General features: G+C 41.8%; 1 long non-coding RNA gene across 2 annotated transcripts in view; it reads left to right on the forward strand.

Annotated features, from left to right (window-relative positions):
- Nucleotides 1-20,272, forward strand: part of LOC133096811 (uncharacterized) — an 89,720-nt gene that overhangs the window by 18,227 nt on the left and 51,221 nt on the right. For both annotated transcript variants that reach the window (XR_009701837.1, XR_009701836.1), the window contains exon 2: nucleotides 11,830-12,006. This is a non-coding gene — a long non-coding RNA (uncharacterized LOC133096811). The remainder of the gene's footprint in view (nucleotides 1-11,829; nucleotides 12,007-20,272) is intronic.

The raw sequence follows: 20,272 nt of genomic DNA on the forward strand, positions 1-20,272 counted from the left end.
GCTAAAGGGGAAATCAGGACATTTGGTACCACACAGACAAATCATCTGTAAAAGTGGTTGGGTTTTTCACTTTCCACATAGATATCTTAGTCAAACAGCTAGAGACATGAAAATTCAGCACTTAGCTGTCAAGGCTGACCTCTCAACAGTCTTATCTTGCTTCTCTTTGCTTTGCTGGAATCAAGAGACTTGAAACCCTTCCCTCTAGCTCCTGGGGCACGAGAAGGGCTTTTCATGTGCCCTTTTCTTGCATGCCTTGAATATCACTTTTGTTGTTGCATATGTGTGTGTTTTGGTTACTTTCTTCTATTTAATAAGATTGGCAATATATTGTAAATACACCAAGTTGGATGAGACCCTCTGCCCACACACAATTACACACAGACAGTGTTTGAGTCCAGATCTTCGCTTCGAACTGGAAACTGGAATTCATTTATCCTACAACATCCTACAGAGGAAGGTTCAGACCATCCACAGCATTTGCCTATCAAGGAAGGAAACTCCAGACACTTAACTCCTCAACTTGGCCACAAGCAAAGCTCAACATTTCCACAATCTCTGGGAAAATGAGATGTTACATGTTCTTAGCAGGAGCTGACAATTAAGCCGAGTGAACAGTCCTGTGAGGTGGGGGAGTGGAGTTCTTGCTGCTTTAGCCATAGACCTCAGGTGCTGGGGTGAGTGTGAGGCCAAGGGCCAAATGCTTTCAACCACCAAGAAGCCGGGGATCCTCAAATCTACAACCCTGTGGTTTGCTCTTCTGTTTTTTATCATGGAGACTGACCTGTTCCTTCCAACTATTTCCTCTGGCATGATAAGGATTTTGTGAGGTGCCAGGGGAGACATAATTTATTAGAATCAAGTAATGATTTGTAATATTTAAACTATTCCATTAAACCAGGAAGCAGGTCAGAAACTAACCTTTAAATACAGCCAAGGGAGAAAGTCAGCCCAGCAGCTTAAAATATATATCTTTTGCAGGAAGCATGAAGTGTATAATTAGCTGTAATCTCTGCAACTGCAGTCAGGAAGCTTTATATTTTGGCTGATAGGCAGTGTTATCTTCTGATGGCCTGGGAAACCAAATCCTGGGGTTGCATTCCTGGCTCCCGCATGGACCCTCGTGGGTGGCTTTTGGGGGGAAACTGGGCAAAGGAGCAGAGGAAAGGAATGGGCAGGGTGGGACCACGATCCAGAGAAGTTACAGGGAAGGATCTGGGTGATAGCCACTTTGATTCTTCTGTAAGGAGACTCTGAATTTCGTGCATGATATTTAAACATATTCTGATTTCCAGTGTGATCATTTCCCAAAGACATTTTTAAGGCTTAATGTACTGGCAAAAGCTATCTGCCTTGGCTCCTGCTGGTGGTCATGGAGGAAGTTAAATGTGCTACTGTTAGAGGATCACTTTTATTTTTGGCTGTTTCAACGAGCATGGATTTTTTTTTTTCCAGTGGGCAAGTCTCAGTCTGGTAGAGGCATTAAACATTAGTAAAGGTGGAAATGTTTTGAAACCTTTGATCTCTTCTGGAGGAAGCTGAGCAGAGGGGTGGGCAGTCCCTCAGGAAGGCTTGCTGTGTGGAAGCATATACACCAACAATGAGATATCTTCAATACCTTCTATGGCCTTGAATTCTCCCCTCTAGTCAGGCACCAAAGGGGAAAAAAATCCAGCTCTCCTTTCTGACATTTGACCTAAATCTCCTGAAGTCTCAGGGGAGGCCATGGAGGCTCAGATAGGGGGGCAATAGAGCAAAAGCAGTAAATAAATCTGATTTTTGTCCGTTCCAGCCAAGACTGATTTGGTTTGATGGGAAGTGAGTGCTCTTGCTTTTGTTTTTCTGGAGACTGTCAAATCCTGCCTCACCTTGCCCTCTGAACCACACCGACCAAACTGATCATCCAACAAATAGTTGAACAGAAATCTACCCTGTCCTTAACAAATGACAGTAATTGGCATTAAAAAAATTATATCTCCCAGTTATTTATCAGGATTCTGCAGTATGTTAAAACTCTTTTCTAATTATTTATAAAAACATTTTCTGCAGTCCATTTGGGAAAGAAGAGATGTGATTTTAAAGGATTTAATCTTTTAAAATAGTGTATGCTTAGGCTAGCACCAGAAAAGCCCAAATATCATTTCTCTCTTCTGCTTCCTGGGATGAGCTCCCTTTGATGGAGATCACGTTCAAATGTGTATTATACTGATATTCTCCAGATAATACATCTTGAATTACAAACTCAGGCATCTTCCAGGTACCGAGGAGGAGAGGATAAAGCAAGAAGGTGACCAAACACTCATTAGAAGAGAAGTGGAAAAGTAAGGGGGCATCTTTCCAGAGACCTCTATCGCCAGCATTTATTCTGCAGCAGTCGCAGTATGCAAATAATTGCCTCCAAGCCCTGACTTGGTCAGATAAACCTGCTCTCTGCCTCGTAGAAACAGCCCGAGACCAGTTCTCAAAGGCTCGCCCCTCTTCCCCAGCAGCTGTCCTTCTGTAATGCAACAGTTCTGTGCTGTCCTCCAGAGCAGAGCTGCATTGTCCTAGCTATGAATAAATCATTAACCCTATTTTATTAATAAGGCAAAGCTAACAATACTCCCAACTTGGCCCCGCTCTTCCTGTGCAGAGAAATGCTGTAAGCCGCAAGGACGCAGCTTGCAGGACCTGGGGTGTGAAGCGCCAGCCAGCTGTCGGCAGATGAGCCCTAACTCTGAAGCCTCAGTGGGCTGCAACTGATGAGAGAGTCAGCTTTAAAGAGAGGCAGCTGCCCAGGGAACACTGCTTCCCTGGGACCGCGGGAGCGAGGCGGTGTCACCGGGAGAGAGTCTGGGTGACGAGGCAGAGCAGAAGAGCAGCTTGCTTGGGGCTCATTTTTTAAAGAATGAAATAACTGAGTTTTAAAAAGATTTTGCTTAGGAAATCCTATATGACCTCAAATTTTACCCCCCACCCTGCCCTTGAAAACAGGTGGAAATAAGTTATAAGCTTTGTTTTAAGAAACTTTATCAGTGTATGGAGTACTTTTCTATGTCATCAGTTCTATTATACTGTTTGCTGACTTATATTTCTTATTGTACTAAGGCCTCTCTTGGGGGGAAATAACAGAAGCCCAAATTAAAAACATTTAAGCAATAAAAAAGGGAGAAGTTGTTGACTAGGGGTAATGAAAACTTAAAGAGGTGGATGCACTTTAGGCATGGAGTCTAGGGGTTCAAGGAATGTCATCAGATTGTTCCCTGTCTCTCCACAGCGTTTGTCTTCAGGCAGTTTTTCACATGGTGACTCCCATTGGGAGGCTGGTGAGAGTTTTGGACACTTGGCTGCCCTCTGGACTAGCTGAGGAAAGGACGCTACCACGTGACATTTCCATGGGAACTTTGACGAGTAGCTCAGTCTTAGGAACTTCTGGGCATCCCCAACCTGCTCTTCTCTGAGTCTCTCTACTAAGCAAATAATAACCAACATCTACCCAGGGCTCCATATGAAATCTTGGAGCCATTCTTGATCCCTCTCTTTCCTTCACTCCCTACTTCAATCTACCAGCAAGTCCTATCAGCTTTGTCTTCAAAATATATTTGAGTCCAACCACTTGTCACCATTTCTGTCACTACCACCCTTGTCTAAGCCACTAGCACCTCCTTTCGTGGAGCAGTAAGGAAGTCACAGGGGAATGACTTGTCTCCCTAGCAACACTCTTGCTCCCCTAAAATGCCTTTTTCATGCTTAGCTATAGTAATCATTTTCAAATGATCATAAGTGGGACTATGTCTCTATCTGCTTAAAATCTTCTCTATTTATTTGCTCACTGTTCTGAAGGCTAGGATTCTGGAATCAAGGTGTTGGCAAGGGTTGGTTCCTTCTAAAAGGTCTAAGGGCGAATTGTTCCATACCTCTCTTCTAGCTTCCTGAGGATGCCAGCAATCTTGGTGTTCCTTGGCTCATAGCTGCGTCACTCCAATATCTGCCTCCATCATCCCATGGACTTCTTCCCATGTGTCTCTATGTCCAAATCTCCCTCTTGTTGTAAGGATACCAGTCATTGGATTAGGGTCCACCCTAAGCCAGTATGACCTCATCTTAACTTGATTACATCTGCAATGACCCTATTTCCAAATATGGTCACATTCAAAGGTACCAAGGGTTAAGACTTGAGTGTATCTTTTGGGAATACACAATTCAGCTCAGTACAGTATATCCTCTGGTCTCTCCAAAACTCACATCTGTTCCATGGGCAAAATGCATTCACCTCATGTAAATTGATACAACCACTATGGAGAAACAGTATGGAGATTCCATAAAAAACTAAAAATAGAACAACCACATGACCCAGCAATCCCACTACTGGGCATATACCCTGAGAAAACCATAGTTCAAAAAGAGTCATGTACCACAATGTTCATTGCAGCACTATTTACAATAGCCAGGACACGGAAGCAACCTACACGTCCACTGACAGATGAATGGATAAAGAAGATGTGGCACATATATACAATGGAATATTACTCAGCCATAAAAAGGAATGAAATTGAGTTATTTGTAGTGAGGTGGATGGACCTAGAGTCTGTCATACAGAGTGAAGTAAGTCAGAAAGAGAAAAACAAATACTGTATGCTAACACATATATATGGAATCTAAAAAAAATATGGTCTGTTGAACCTAGGGGTAAGGCAGGAATAAAGACTCAGAGGTAGAGAATGGACTTGAGGACACGGGGAGGGGGAAGGGGAAGCTGGGACGAAGTGAGAGAGTAACATTGACATATATACACTACGAAATGTAAAATGCAGCTGCATGGCACCGGGAGATCAGCTTGGTGCTTTGTGACCACCTAGAGGGATGGGATAGGGAGGGTGGGAGGGAGATGCAAGAAGGAGGGGATATGGGGATATACGTATGCATATAGCTGATTCACTTTGTTATACAGCAGAAACTAACACAACCTTGTAAAGCAATTATACTCCAATAAAGATGTTAAAAAAAAAAATGCATTCACCTCCTCCCACATCCTTATAAGTCTCAACCTATTCCAGCATCAACTCTAAGTCCAAAATCCTTAAAAGTCTCAACCTATTCCAGCATCAGCTCTAAGTCCAAAATCCTTAAAAGTCTCAACCTATTCCAGCATCAACTCTAAGTCCAAAATCTCATCTAAATATAATTTGACTCCAAAAATCCCAAATCTCATCTCCTAAATCACCTTAAATCAGGTAGGGTGAGACTCTCGGCATGGTCCATACTCGAGCAAAATTTCTCTCCATCTGTGGACCTGTGAAACCTAGAAAGCAAGTTATCTGCTTCCACAGTACAATAATGAGACAGGCATGTGATAAGAATTCCTATTCCAAAAGGTCACAGGTCCCAGACAAGCCTGAAACCCAGCAGGGCCAATACCATTAAGTTTCAAGGGCCAAAATCCTCCGTGGATGAATGCCCTGTCTGTTGGGCCAGCTGGCTTTGGGGACCTGAACCCTCAGGGGGTTGTAGGAGGGCCTGGCTCCCTTGGAAATGAGGCTGAAGGGAGGGCGGCATGTACTGAAAAGAGAAAATGGAAAATATCATAAAACAAACTACTCGTATTTACATGTTGCTGAGGATGAAACCCGGGGAGGCTCCCTTGGATTGGCTTTAACCACATCTGTAGTTGCAAACACTCTGGCAGCCCCAGAGCTGCCCTGGAAGCTAGGAGAAGGGAAAGGAGGAGAAAGTCCTGCAGCCAATAAGTTGTTTATGCTTGAGATTAAGGGATAAGCAGGGCTGACTTCATGGGCGTGCAACCTGTACAGTTGCACAAGGCCCAACACTTAGAAGGTACCCACCATTGATTTAATACTCTTCTGTCAACATCTTGAAATTCTTAATATTTGAACCAGGGGTCCCACTTTTTAATTTTACACTGGGCCCCCAAAATTATGTAGCTGGTTCTGAGTATAATGACTGCCTACCACTTACTTAAGACAACTTTGTATATACATAAGACAAAAGCTGGAATCTGTATCAAATTATTGACACAGTTATTTCTGGGAAGAAGGTAATTTTAGGTTTTCTTCTTTTTGCTCATCTATATTTTCTAATTTTTTATAATGAATATGCATTACTTACATAGGAAAAATGATTTTTTAAACTTTACAGATTATTGATTGGAAAAATTGCAGAAATAAATTTCTTATGAAGCATCCTTTCCATCTTGAACTCAACTGGAATGAGTCCTAGAGGCCTTATTTTGCATGTAGAGTTTATTGGGAAGAGTCACCTGTGGGGAGGAAGGTATGCCAGGCAAGAATGCTTCCCATGGAAGCAGCAGAGAGACGGAGGGTCATAAAAGATGATGTCTACAAGATCCTTAAGCTGTCTCCGCATAGTCTTCCCCGAAGAAAGGAAAGAGGAACATACCTCCAACACTCACAATCTGTTCTTTCATGAAGACCTAACATACCTCCAACACTCACAGTCTGTTCTTTCATGAAGACCTAACTACTGATTTCTCTGTCCCTGGTTTCAAATGTGCTGCAGAAGAAAGCCACACAGTTCTCCAGTGGGCCACACTACACAGTTACGGGTCCACATTAGTTGGGCCCGGTGCTTCTCAGCATACCATGTCCTTGATTTGGAACCATTTCCCATTTTCCACAGCATATGCCAAACTTAACTCTGCTCTTCTCATCCCTGAGTAAACACTCACTTTCCTAACTACCCCAAGAAAACAAAGGGCATTCAGTAAGAATTCAGCAGCCTTGCCCTTCAAGGTTTTCTTTGCTTTAAAGTGTCTCTCTCTCCTCTGACTTCTACCACTTAACTTCTAAATGATTAAGGTCCTGTTTCTCTTTCTGTATAATAACATAATTAGAAACCCAAGATCACTCTCATCCAATTCTTTGTCATGCAATATATCTTTTAGGATTTAAGAAGATCCCTGTTCAAGCATGAGTATAAATTTCTGTGCTTTGGGGGTAACTGATGCTTATATGCTAGTTAACATGCTTTAATCTATGAATTAGCTTTTTTCATCAGAGCTCACTTTCCTTATTTTTGTCCCTGATGTTACCTTGGGTATTTTTGGTAGCCAGGCTCCAAAGATAGCCCCCAGTGAGCCACACCTCCCAGAATTCATAGCTTTGTGTAGTCCCCGACTTTTGAATCTAGGCTGGCCCTGTGATCCACTTCAACAGAATATGACATCAGTGACACAATGCTAGTCTGGGTCTAAACCTTCAAAAGAACTGGCAACTTTTGCTTGTCCACTCTTGAGATTTAGATTTAAGAAGCTCATTTAAAGAAACCCAAGTTGGCTGCATAGAGAGACCACATTGAGATAGAAAGAAAGATGTCTCAGCCTTCCAGCCAACCCTGCCAATGCTTGAGATGAGTAGAGTCATCTCGAATGATCCAGCTCATGCCACCTTCTCTTACCACGTGAAAGACTCTGAGAGAAGGATCCAGTTAACCCACTGGGGCTATTATAAGAGATAACAAATGGGACTTCCCTGGCGTACCAGTGGTTAAGACTCTGTGCCTCCAATGCAGGGGGCATGGGTTCGATCCCTGGTCGGGGAACTAAGATCCCAAATGCCTCGTGACCAAAAAAAAAAAAAAAAAAAAAGAGAGAGATAATAAAATTATTGTTTTTAAGCTCCTAAGTTTGAGATGGTTTGTTAAGCATTGATAGATAACTAAGGCAGTAACTCTCTTCACCAATCTTTTCCTAGTAGCTTCACAACACCACCTCACCTCCACTGCCTAGTCTCTGCCAGGCAGCCATAGGCAGTCAACATACTGAATAAATGAATTCCAAGTGGATGGAATTCCAAAATGTATCTTTGCTTACACAGTTTGACGTTCCTTCCCCTCCTTTTAAAACCCAGCCTTGGGCTTCCATTCAAACATTTACCAATTATCTTATAATCTTGGCAGTTGTATTTTGCCTGACATTTCTGTGGACCTCATTTATATTAAAACTACTTCAATATGGATTTAGTATATATATATAGTACAGTATAGTGGTCAAAAACACAACGTTGTTTGAAATTAATGTGTTTTGATTGCTGTGAATGCCTCATCTGATACTGAGGTAATTCATAAATGACATGTTGGAACCATTCTTCCAGGGTTTCAGGCTGTTCCATAAGTATATTATTTCTAGCAATGTGTTGCAGGCTTGTGAAAGTAATAGTCTACAATGCATGCCACAGGCAAATGCCAATTTGAAGGATTTAAAGAAAAGTATAACAAACCACCATATTTGTTAGCATTTTGAGGTACCAAAACCTTTGTGAAATTTCAAAGACCATTCATTTCCTCAGGCTATATACACCGATGCAGTCACATTATAAATTAGAACTCGCAGGCTCTTGCCTGTAGAAATATTTCCAAGGAATGTCTAGTAAGTCTCTAGTGAGGGTCTCACATCCCCTCCAGTGAATGCTCCCACTTCTCTGCCATCTTTCCCCACACATCTGATGGTACTGCCATAACCTCCCAGAACAGATGTTTCCCCCTCAGCTGAGGCACCAGAACTCTCCACGTGCCAAACCATTTAGTGTTTCATTTTGTTTCACATTCTGTTAGGTAGACACATAGCTGTGCTCCTTGGGCACAAAGTTTTGCAAAATTTTCCTGAAACAAATATTCCAAATTTCCTCACTGCTCCCTGCTTACCACACAATTCACATATAAACTCCTTGGGCTCAGAGAGGACTCGTCTTCATGGACACTAAGTGACAGACACCATTCTGCTCTCAGGACTACTCGCTTCCCTATAACCCTAAAGTTTTAGTACCAAGTCACACTTTTCTAGCTTCCTTTTCCCTTCAGAAGAAGCTTTCCCTCTTCTGGTAAAATCTTTTAGCAGGCCTGCTCCACCAGCTCAGAAATGCCCAGCCAGTCTGAGCTGTAATCATGTCTCAACTTATATTCAAATTAGGTCTTCCACCACGCACACACAAAAAGTGAATAATTTCATGAGACCCTGAAGACCTGAAATGTAGGCATCGTTCACTGGCACTCCCCTAGTGGGGAATGCAAAGAACATGGAAGTGGGACGTCAGAGGCTATAGGTATTCCTAACTCACTCACTCACTCACTCACTAGTTGGATAACTCAGGTAAGATAGTGAACCTCTCTCAGCCTCAGTGCCTAGATAATTCCAGCAATATTAGCCCATAATTTTGCCTGATGAGAATGTGTGAGAACACCCATCCTGGAGAGGGCTGTTGACTGTCTCACATCCATCTTAATGAGGCTCCCTTCTCAGTAAGCATAACACGTGGCATGAGAATGCAGGGGGAGCAGGTGGACAGCCTAGGTCTCAGAAGGCAGGCATGGAGCCAGTGAAGCCGCAAAATGCAAGTGCAGGACACAGAAACTTGGCTTTCTTTTGTAAAACAAGAGGCAGAAAATAAAAGACGAGAAAGAGATATATCATTGAAACAAATCAAAGATAATTTTTCCTGAACTTCCTAATAGGCTAAGACAGGACATCTTTTTAGGATTAAGATGGAGAAAACTATTCCCTTGGATGGCATGAACTGAAGGTGTTCTCTCAAGACAAAGAGCAGCCCAGTTTGTCTCCCTAAGGCCAGAACGCTCTGTATATTATAAAATAGCAGCTAACCTAGGGAGCATTTACTATATGCCAGACACTGAGTTAAGCATTTTACATGTATTAGTATATTAATCATAACATCAACCCCAGTATCACCCCCTGCTTGAGATAATCAAAAATATTACCAGATATTGTCAAACTCTCCCCATGTTGAGAACCATTGTTTGGTACTAAAAATCCCTACCTAAAAGTCTGACAGTGGCCCCTATCACAACTCTTGACCAGCAGTTCCTGTTCCCAGATTCCTTGAGATTATACAGTTGGTTGTATGTAGGCATTAAACGAATTCATATTGGTATGATGCTTAGGAAAACTCCTTGCATATAGCAAACACTAATGTAAGTATTAGCTATTATTATTGCTGTTTTCGTTATTGTCATCATGACAGGAAAGGTAGCAGAGTAGGGTAGAAGGGAGCCTGTAGTGGACAACTGGAGATTTGGGGGATAATTATCCCCACTCTTGGATAATCAAAACCAGGACTGCAGTGTGGAAGGTCCAGCCGTCAGTGACTAAGTCCATCAGCCAAGGCCAGCAGTAGAAACTTTGCAAACACAGTCAAAACATGAATCTTGTCCAGGCAGAAAATAAAATCATCAAGAAAAAAGTAATTGTTTTCAGTGAGTCTTTATTAAAAAGTCATTCTGAGTAAATGATCACTTTCCCACTCTTGCAAATAATCCTTTTCATTGGAGTCTTGGGTGTCTCCCACTTTGATGCAATCAAGCCATTGGACTTACTGAAGAACATGTCTCATGTCAAATAGGTCATGGCTTGAGGAAGAGAAAGGGTAGGTCTGCAGAGGAGTAAGAAGAGTAGACCAGGTTGATGTGTGAGGGACAAAACAGTAAAGAGAATCATCCTATCTTGTTTCCCAGTTGCTCATAATGAGTCAACAAGTAGGCAGCCATCGTTAACTGGTGACAGAGTGAAAAGGAAATGATAAATCAGGGAGGCTGGAGTGCTAGCACACCTGTGTGAAGTAAGCACTGGGACTCATTCCAGACACAACCACAAAGGGCTTTCAAGAGACACAGAGACGCTAAGGCACCCCCCGAGATAGCTTGTGAAACACTAGGTAAAATCCACCCTAAGCCTTCACTGCTAAAACTGAGACTGACAGGCAGGGTTCAATGGTATCAGCTACTTGAAAGCAAGAAATGTTAAAAATTTAGGGAACATGAGAACACAGGACCCAAGAGAAGATTTTGCCATTTTCATTAAAAGCATCGTGTCAGCTTGGTAATGCTTACAGACTTAGAAAAGCCACGCTGGGTTTCCTAGGTCAGGGTTGTGAAGAAATCTATTCATTCGCTGAAACAACCACCTTTCTATATGTCCACTCAGCTTCTCTGTGTCTCAGTTTCTTCATCTGAATAGCAGCCGTGTTGTACACGATTTTATCTTTTCACATAGAATATTTAATTCATTCTCATAACACTTTGAGAGGTAGGTGTTATCATCTTTAATTAATAGATAAAATTGGGGCTCTGAGAGGTTGTTAGTCACTTCCCTAAAGTCACATAAACTGTCCTAAGTACACCAGGCTCTCTATTTCAAGTTCTATCCTCTTTCTAGAATCCTACTGAAAACCAGAGATCAGCTCTCTGAGGCTTCTTTCAGCTCCAGAATTCCATGATTTTATGGGTTCTGTGTTTTTGAAAGCATGTCTGGTCCTTAATATTTTCCTCCCTTTATCCTGAAAGGGTTTAAATCATTGGAGGCAGATGACCCTCTCAAACGGGGCTGTTTTTCCCTTTCCCCACCACTTCTTAATCCCTTTGTGTTCCAACCAGTTTAGAAGATCTGCAGGTGGGCCTGTTCCATTTAATGTTTAGATTGAGAGTCTTACCTCAGAAAAGAACCACAGAGCGTAAGTTAGCTTTGGGAAAGGATAATCCAGACAGCTGCTAACAAAAGTCAGGGGTAACTAGGGACAGTCTAGACCTCGTGGTCTTTTCTGGGTGAATGGGGAGTAGAGCAATCTGAATTTGCAAGTTCGATGAGATGATACTCCCTTACACCTGGGAAGAGGCCACCTCAATATCTTCCACAGCCAGCAAGTCCTTCTCATGGAAGGCAGATGAGCTCTGGAAAAAACAAACCATGTCTCTTCCTGACTGAAACATCTTCATAAGGTTTCAGCAACTTTTAGGAAAATCCAAAATCCCAAGCACAGCCTCCAAGCTCCTCCAGAACCTTACCCCTTGTTCTTTATTTTCCAGCCCTGACTCTCAACATCCTTATATTCACATTGTGCTGGAATTCCTGCTCTTCTTCTGACAAGTTGTTAGCTACTTGCTGTGGACTCCTCTCCATCATGTGAAATGCCCCCAGCCAGTAAGATCTAGACCAAAGCCATCTCCTCTATAAGCACCTGGAGTACTTGGCTCCTACTTTTGGTAAGATCAGCTACTTTGGATTATCATTCTATTTCTCTCCACCATGAGTTGTTTATTTTCTTGTCATGCTGCTGAACTCACAAGAGGTGCTCAGTAAATGTTGGAGTAAATGTGTAAGTGTTAAGTCATTGTTCATGACAAAACATGTCATGAGCGCAGCTGATATTTACACAGACTCCTCTCTTTTGAGTCATCTCAGCTGGTTCGGCTATGAATGTGTCTTGCCTCATCTAGTGTTGTACTGGGGGTAGCTGATTGATGCAATTTTAGAAGCTCTAGAAGCTCTCCTACAGTGAAGACCAAGGCATCTTACTTTTCTTGCACACGGTATGATACAGAGCACACAATAGACACTAGAAGGTGAGTAAGACATACATTTTACAACAGTGTATGAATTACATGTGTATTGTTACAAAGACTCTGGGCCATATTTTCTCTCAAATGGTGATTTCTATGATGTCAAGGAGGTATGAGGAATCGCACGAATTCTTCTGCTTCCACATGCAGCTCAAGGAAAAAGCATGTAGCTTTGGTGTCATGCTAACCTGAGATTGAATCCTTCTCCACCAAGTATTGATATTAGTACAACCTCAGTCAACTTAGTCAGTGGAGCTGAATGATGCAACCTACCTTATAAGGCTGTGGCAGTGAATGATTTGACATAGAGAAAGTAATTAGCACAGTGCCTGGTGCATATTAGCTGCTCAGCTCATTGTAGGATTTTTGTTTAAACCCCATCCTCCCTTCTTCATAAGAAAACAAGACAGAATGAGAGACAAGGAAAATTATCCCTCTAAGATGCAGTTCAAAAAAGATCATTTAGATAGGGAGAGGAGACAAAATTGTCTACGGGTTCTATTTTAGAACAGGACATGGGTTCTCAATTCAGGAAAAATGTATTTTTTTTAAGTCATGTAGCTTATCTTGAGGCACATTTTTTTGGATTTGTAAACATTAAAAATTTTTACCTTTATATTAAAAGCCAAGATCAAACTATTTTCAGAGTACAGTGTTGGTTCCCTGAGTTATGGAGGGCTCTATGCTTAGTCTATGGCTCCATAAATATTAATGAAGGGTCTAGATACCAGATGCTAACGGCAGCGGTGCTGGGCTAGTTCTCATGCCTTATGCTTGCACCCAGAGGGGCTGGCTATGACTTCATGTTTAAAGAACTGAGCTTCATGATACAATATATCAGGAGATGTGATGTATGTCTTCCTGCTACTGAACAGTGAACTCTATACAAACTCACAGGCATACACACATACACATATTTAAATCAGTAAAAACCAAACTGGCTGGATTTATACAACTGTTTATTTTGTGTCTGAGTTTCAGTTTTTCACTGGAACTACATTTTTATGTCCTTAATCTGATTATTTTGCTAATGCCCAAAAAGCCTATGGTAGCTTTTTCTGGGAAAAGCAGCTGCTTTCCCTAATTTCCCCCATCTTACTCCAAGGTTTCTCATACTTTTCAGTCACCATAACTCCTTTCCCACTCCTCCCCCCATCCACACACGACACTCTCAGTTCACCTGTCTTCCGTTTTTTCATCTGACTGTGGAAGTGTTTCTTTAACAGTGATCTAAGAACCTTTGTATCTGCATGTGTCTTCCTGGGATATGCCTTCATATACACACAGACCTGAATAGATGTGCTGCCGGCTGCTGGTCAAGGGGTTGGGTACCATTTTCACACTGAGTGGGGATGAGCCGTCCTGTGCCTTCATCTTGCATTCACGATAAATACACTGGCCATAGGAATCATCGAGCTGTTTGGTAATTGAAACTCCAAAGCAAATCCAACACATATGCCTGCCCACACACTACCCCAAATTCATCATGTCCACACAACATCATTAGCTTGAAATCGCAAAATTATAACTGAAAATCACAAAGGAACTTAAAGAAATAACTGTTCACAATTTTACTCTTTAGCAGCAAGTAATAACTAAAACCCAGGAACCGTAAAAAGGACAACTGATTTGACAAAATAATCATCTGACTATAGCCTGACTTTTCCTTCTAAAAGAGTCTTACATGGTCATTAGATATTTTTTCTGTATCACGAAAAGGCAGGAAATAAATATATAAACATCCTTTAAAGAAATCCACTGTGGATGCATCCATGGGATTTATCACTAATATGACTTTCTAGAAGACAATATGAGAACATATATCCAAATTTCAAACGTTCATAATCTTCAAATCGGCAATTCTAGAAATTTATCTTAAAGATGTTATAAAAGTATACAAAGATGTATCCACAAGTACTTTTTAATAATGAAAAAAGAAACCGTATGATTAATACTAAGAAACCGTTTGAGAGAATGCTGTAGAACATAGTTATGGGCATGGGAATTTGAACATGTTATGTTTCTAAATGAAAAAAGGAGGTTTTTGAAAGAACATACGTATGTTTGTTTGTGCTTGTGTGTATTTGTGTGTACACACGCATAGAAAAAATATCTAGAAAGATATTTTTCAAAGTATTAAAGGAGTTATTATTGGTGGTAAGGTAAAGGTTATTTTTACTTACTTCTCTATACCTCTTTGCATTGTACATGCAAATTGTACTTTGCATTGTACATTCTCTGCTTTGCAAGAGAATGAAAGTAAAACTATTTAAATTTGGGGAGGGGAGAGGAAATACATAACATTAGGGGACATACCAATATTAATGCCAAATTGACATGGTTAAAGTCCACTGTCAAAATGTATGCCACAGAATCTCAGAAGCCAAGTACAGTTATTGAAAATCCCCTTTGTGCTCACCCAAGCCCAGTTATGTGGTGAAGACTAGGGGCAACCATGACTGTAGAAAAGACCTGGAGCTTTCCCAACGGTGTCACACCACACACAGCCTTGTCTCCTTAGTGATTTAATATTTGCCACCTCCCCCTGCCTTCCCCAATACTCATGGACAGGCTGCGGGCAATTGATGGTCTCTCTATTGCCAGAAAGATAAGCTGAGCTGTCAGGGGAGTGGAGCTGATAGTGAAGAGGGGTGTGTCCTGCGAGGCAGATGACATCCAGAAAAGCATGCCTGCGGACAACATGCCTACCAAATCCAGAAGTGCACTTGCTCATTAGGACACAACCAGGCGAAACGTTCGATACAGGTTATTTAGCATCCATCGCAAAAAGTGAAACAGGTGCAGAAAAAAAATCCAGCCTTTATTTTCTCCTCCTTTCTTTTTCCTCTCTCTCTCTCTCCGCCTCCCTCCCTCTCTTCCTCCCGTCCTCTCCTCATCTCTCTCAAGTTTCAAACATGTCTTATAACCTGTCATATGGGCCAAGCCATCCCTGGAGAGAGATGTTAAACCATTCTGAGTGGCAGCCTGTCATATTTAAATTTAAAAATTATAAGATAAATAAGTGCTAGGGTTGTAATGTACAATATGATAAATATAACTAACACTGCCATATGTTATATATGAAAATTGTTAAGAAAGTAAATCCTAAGAGTTCTCGTCACAAGGAAAAAGAATATTTTTTCTATTTCTTTAATTTCGTATCTATATGAGATGATAGATGTTCACTAACTTATTGTGATAAACATTTCATGATGTATGTAGGTCAAATCATTATGTCGTACACGTTAAACTTATACAGTGCAGTATGTCAATTATATCTCAATAAAACTGAAAGATAGATAGATAGATAGATAGATAGATAGATAGATAGATAGATAGATAGATAGATAGATAGATAGATAGGTGTGAAAACAAACAAAAAATGTTTCCCTTTCCCCCTTGCATCCTGGTCCTGGAGATGGAGTAAGTCCGTTTTGCACACTCTTGACCACGGGCTTGACCAGCATCCAGTCCGTTCCTCGCAACACTTCTGCAAGCATCTCCAATCTGATGTGCTGCCTTATTTCCAACCTGCCTTGAGCTCAGACACTCCACCAGGGCATATGATGGGCCAGTTAAAGCTGTACCCCAAGCAGAGACAGAGCATGTAGATTTTGTTTAAAAGAACACATGGCGATCCATTCAAGAGGAAATGTTGTCATCCTGGTCAGGTCTGGATCAAATCTGTGTTGGAGGACATGAAAGGAGACCTGACTACAACACATCACCATGCTAATGTACCCTAGTCAGGTACACCGCTATTTCTTGCCATTTTCTTTTTTCTCATATGAAGGTTGCCATCATTTCACACACATTTGGCAGTGATAAAGGTAGTTCCGTTACTAACCGTCTGGTAGGGGTTGGGGAGCAAGCATTTTATAACTGGGTTTCGACAACTTTGAATATACTTGCTCAGATCTCTCTCCATCCTAACTCTATCCTCTTTACATGACTTTTCTTCTTTAAATATAAATATGATGTCTTTCTCTGTGACACACAAACACACAAGTTCTGCACAAATAGCCAGCGGATTGGAGACTCTGCTGCCCCATCCACAGTTGAATTTTAAAAATGGAGTTAGGAAACTCAAACCATGATTCTCTCAAAGCAATTTGGAGATGAGCCATCACCAGACTGATGGGATGTAGGTGAAGCAACAACTCACTCTAAATGTTAGAAACCAGAAGTCGGGGAAAGACCCTGCATCCCCAAGGCTCTGGAATTTCCATCACTCACTGATCCTGAGAAGTCCAACCCACTCACTTTCAGACCTGGAACATGATGGCCAGTTCAAGGAGAGACCAAGGCTTGTAGTGCCTTTAAGTTTGTTGTGGCTGTTGTTTATGTGTTTTAAACGATATAGTTCTTAATGAGGTTATTTAGTGAAATGTTCATCTCCCTCTATGTTATTGCCATGTCACTCAGTGGTGAAAGGGAAACAATCAAATATGCAGTAACTAAATATGCTGCTGGATTTTACAGACTTTCTCCCCTCCTTTCAGAGGGATTCTGTTACTTTCACCTCTCAGGTATGTTACAATGTGTTTGAGAAAGAACAAAGGGGTAAGAACAAATAGCATTTACAACCAGCCAATCAAGCAATAGTAATTGGCAACATCATTCACAGATATTCACCTGCAGTGCTAAGCCACATAGAAATGAGTGAGATTAGTTCCATTTCAGTTACAATAACAACAGGAACCAGGCCCACATGTGTTTATCTTAGTGGAGACAGGGGACAGACAGCAAAGAAAGTCTAAATTCAATGATCAGACGGGAATAAAGCCCTCCTCCCCAAAATCAAAATGAGATAATTGCCAGGGGCAGCTTGTCTTGGGTTCTGAGAGTTAGGAAGCAAATATATTTGCAGAAAGAGCCATAGGGAAGCAAAATGAAAATAAATTGCTCCAGTTCTAGGCATTCTTTGACTCTTTCGGGCACTGGCTCTTTTTTACACAATCCTCAGAAGAATGGATGGTTCAGAAACAAAACAAAACAAAATAGAACATGTAAGGGACCATATCTGCATGGCCCTGAGTGAAAAAATTCAGGCTTCCCAAACTTGTGTCTATGGTGTAATAAAGGTTTTAAAATCTACCTTGCTATATTTCTAGTTCTTTTTCTCTACAACTGGGTCAAAACACAAAGAACACAAGTTGTAACAGAATTTTCTAAATTAATACTACACTGGAAAATAGAAATCAATGTTGGGAACTAAAAAAGACAAAAAAAGGAATGTCTATTTAGCTTCTATGCCACCCTGAAAACAAGCAACCCTGAAGAGATCTGTTCACTTGGATCTGATCTGATAATTTGCAATTTACCTTTCCTTACCTCTGCCAAGTTAGTCCCACCCCTTCCTTCTACTCCCACTCATGGGCCCTTTATGATTTCCTCCCTCCTTTACATCTAAATGCAGAAGTGAAGTGTGAAAAGCTGTTTAAGTACTTAACTTACTGAGCAAGGAAACTAGCTGGCCATTTTTCATATTCCATGATATTAAAATAATTCATCTGAGATTGCACTAATGACAGTAAATCTCTCGTGCTGACAAGCTGTGGTCAATTATCCTTTCTACAGCCTTTTAAAGCCGAAGCACTAGGAAATGTGTCAGTGTTGGAAACTCATGGCTTGCTAATTCACACGAAGCAGCTACCCAGCCTGAGCAGCTCTCTCCACAGTGTACCACCAGGGTCCTTGCCCCCAAACAGCTCTCCTAGGGGCTTGCAAGTGCTGGGGCACTTCCGCTGCAATTTACATGTATGGGGGAAACGGTTTAAATAAAGTGGTGTGTTATTTATCCCTATAATGATGAGTTTAACAGCCACAATTAGGAAGGAAATTCTACAAGCCTGAACTCCAGTTACTTATTACTGCCACTGAAAGTCAATTAAAGTATCTAAGTAATTACAGGGATTGCGATCATCTGTCATGTGGTAAATCATATTAGAGGGAAGAGGCTCTTGGTTTGCTTTGAAAGTGTGTGATCTAGTCTCCATCATGTTTTCGGACAAGGGAGTGTGTGAGGGGGCTTGCCCCCCACATCTGTGGATCTGTTCACCTGGGAGAGCAACAGAAGTGTTCACTGGATTTCCATCCAACCTCAGCAGCCGAGCGAAGAAGCAAGAGTCATCCAGGAGGTGGGTGGGAGGTGCCCACTTTGCCAGATGAGCCACCCAAGGACATTTCTCTTCAACTCAGGAGCCTCTAGTGGCACCTTGTTCCTTCTGGAGCTCCTACTATACCAGGTCCTTGTTCCTTTGCCCACTGCAAGGCCACCAGCTCCCTGACTACCTCCCAGTGCCTTCTTTAGTCATCCTGGTGAGCTCGCTGTCTCATAAACGTTATCATCATGATTTAAACGACTTCTGTGCTTTTTCTCAGACTGTTACTTAAGATGCATTCCTTCCCTCTCTTCTGTCTATCAAAACCGTCTTCACCCTTCAAGGCCCAGCCAGAGTCCTGACCTCTCCCTGATGCGGATCCAATACCAGACCTCTCCTTCTATGAGTTGCCTGTGGAATTCCAAATTTATTGCTCAGTGGTTCTCAGATTGTGAACACTAGCAGGGGCTACATCTTAAGTTTCTGCTTCCTGCCCAGCATCTGGGATACATTTACACCCCCAATGTGGTAACCTCCTGATCCTTGATTTCTGTGGTTGCTGTAGTTTAGTCTCATGTTTGGTGAAATGTCTTGATCAGACCTAGCTGGTATTCCTTCATTTATTCACACCTTCCTTCCTTCAGCAGCATGTTTTGAACGGCTTACTTAGAGCAGAACACCAGAACCGTGGCTTCTAAGTTTGAATCCAGTGCTTCCTCTCCAACCATAACGCCCTGATGGGAAACTGTTTGCTCACACCACCGTGCACAAGTCAAGGAGTGTCTTAGTGCTCATCATTCCTTCGCCGGCCAACACTTGCAGGGAAATCATCATAAAAGCACATGGAAATATAGAAAGAATGAGCTCCATCTCCCCTGTGGTTCCACACTGCTCTCCTCAGAGCATTCTCAGTCCGAGCCAGGAGACAAAGAGAAGAAAATATTTTTAAATGATCTTCCACATGACTTCAGGGCTTATACAGGGTTCAAGTGTGGTGCAAGGGATGGGCAAAACTCAGGTCAGCCAGCTATGCTAGGGTCAGCCAGACATTGGGGTCGACTGGCCATGCTTGGGTTGAATCAAGAACACCTTGCTGTTCTTCACATCCCAAGACAGATATTGGAATTTCAACTTTCCTTTTTGCAACCTCTTTATGTTTTGAGAATTCATTTCATCTTGGAGTGAGACTTCCCAGAAAATCTCTTTTCCAATTCTCCCCTTTCATAGCATGTCCTTTGGTAGCCCCTGTTCTGCACCTGTGGTGTTTAGACTTTATATTTCCACTAGCATTTGCCCCCAACATGTTGTTTGTGTAAAAAAAAATATTCTGCATGAGTCCAAGGAAACTGACCAGGAAGAAACATGAAATCCAACTGATGGGAAAATCTACAAAATGTTTTCTTTAAAGCTTCTCACTATTTTCTGCAGGAAATATTGCCCATAACAAAGCAGTGAAAATAGAATTGAAAATAAAGGCAAGACTGACAAGTTCAACAACATCGGACCATATCAAAGGACTGCTGAAAACCCTTCAATGGCTCGAGCTCTCTGATAGTAGCTGGTGTATTACAGTGAAACTACTGTACCTGCATCTAACAAACACCCACACCACCAACATGTAGAGCCTAAGTTCAGTACAGGCCAGGATTGTGCTGTGTGTCTCCCTGGTGGCTAGCACGGTGCCTGGCACACAGTATGCCCTCAGTAAATATTTGTACAGTGAATATTTGGTCACCATTTGGTTATATAAATACCATGTGTTAGGTGTGGAGGTTTTAAAGTACTAAGATACACGGTTCTCATCT

This window comes from Eubalaena glacialis, chromosome 8 (genome assembly GCF_028564815.1).
Source record: "Eubalaena glacialis isolate mEubGla1 chromosome 8, mEubGla1.1.hap2.+ XY, whole genome shotgun sequence".
Classification (NCBI taxonomy): domain Eukaryota; kingdom Metazoa; phylum Chordata; class Mammalia; order Artiodactyla; family Balaenidae; genus Eubalaena; species Eubalaena glacialis.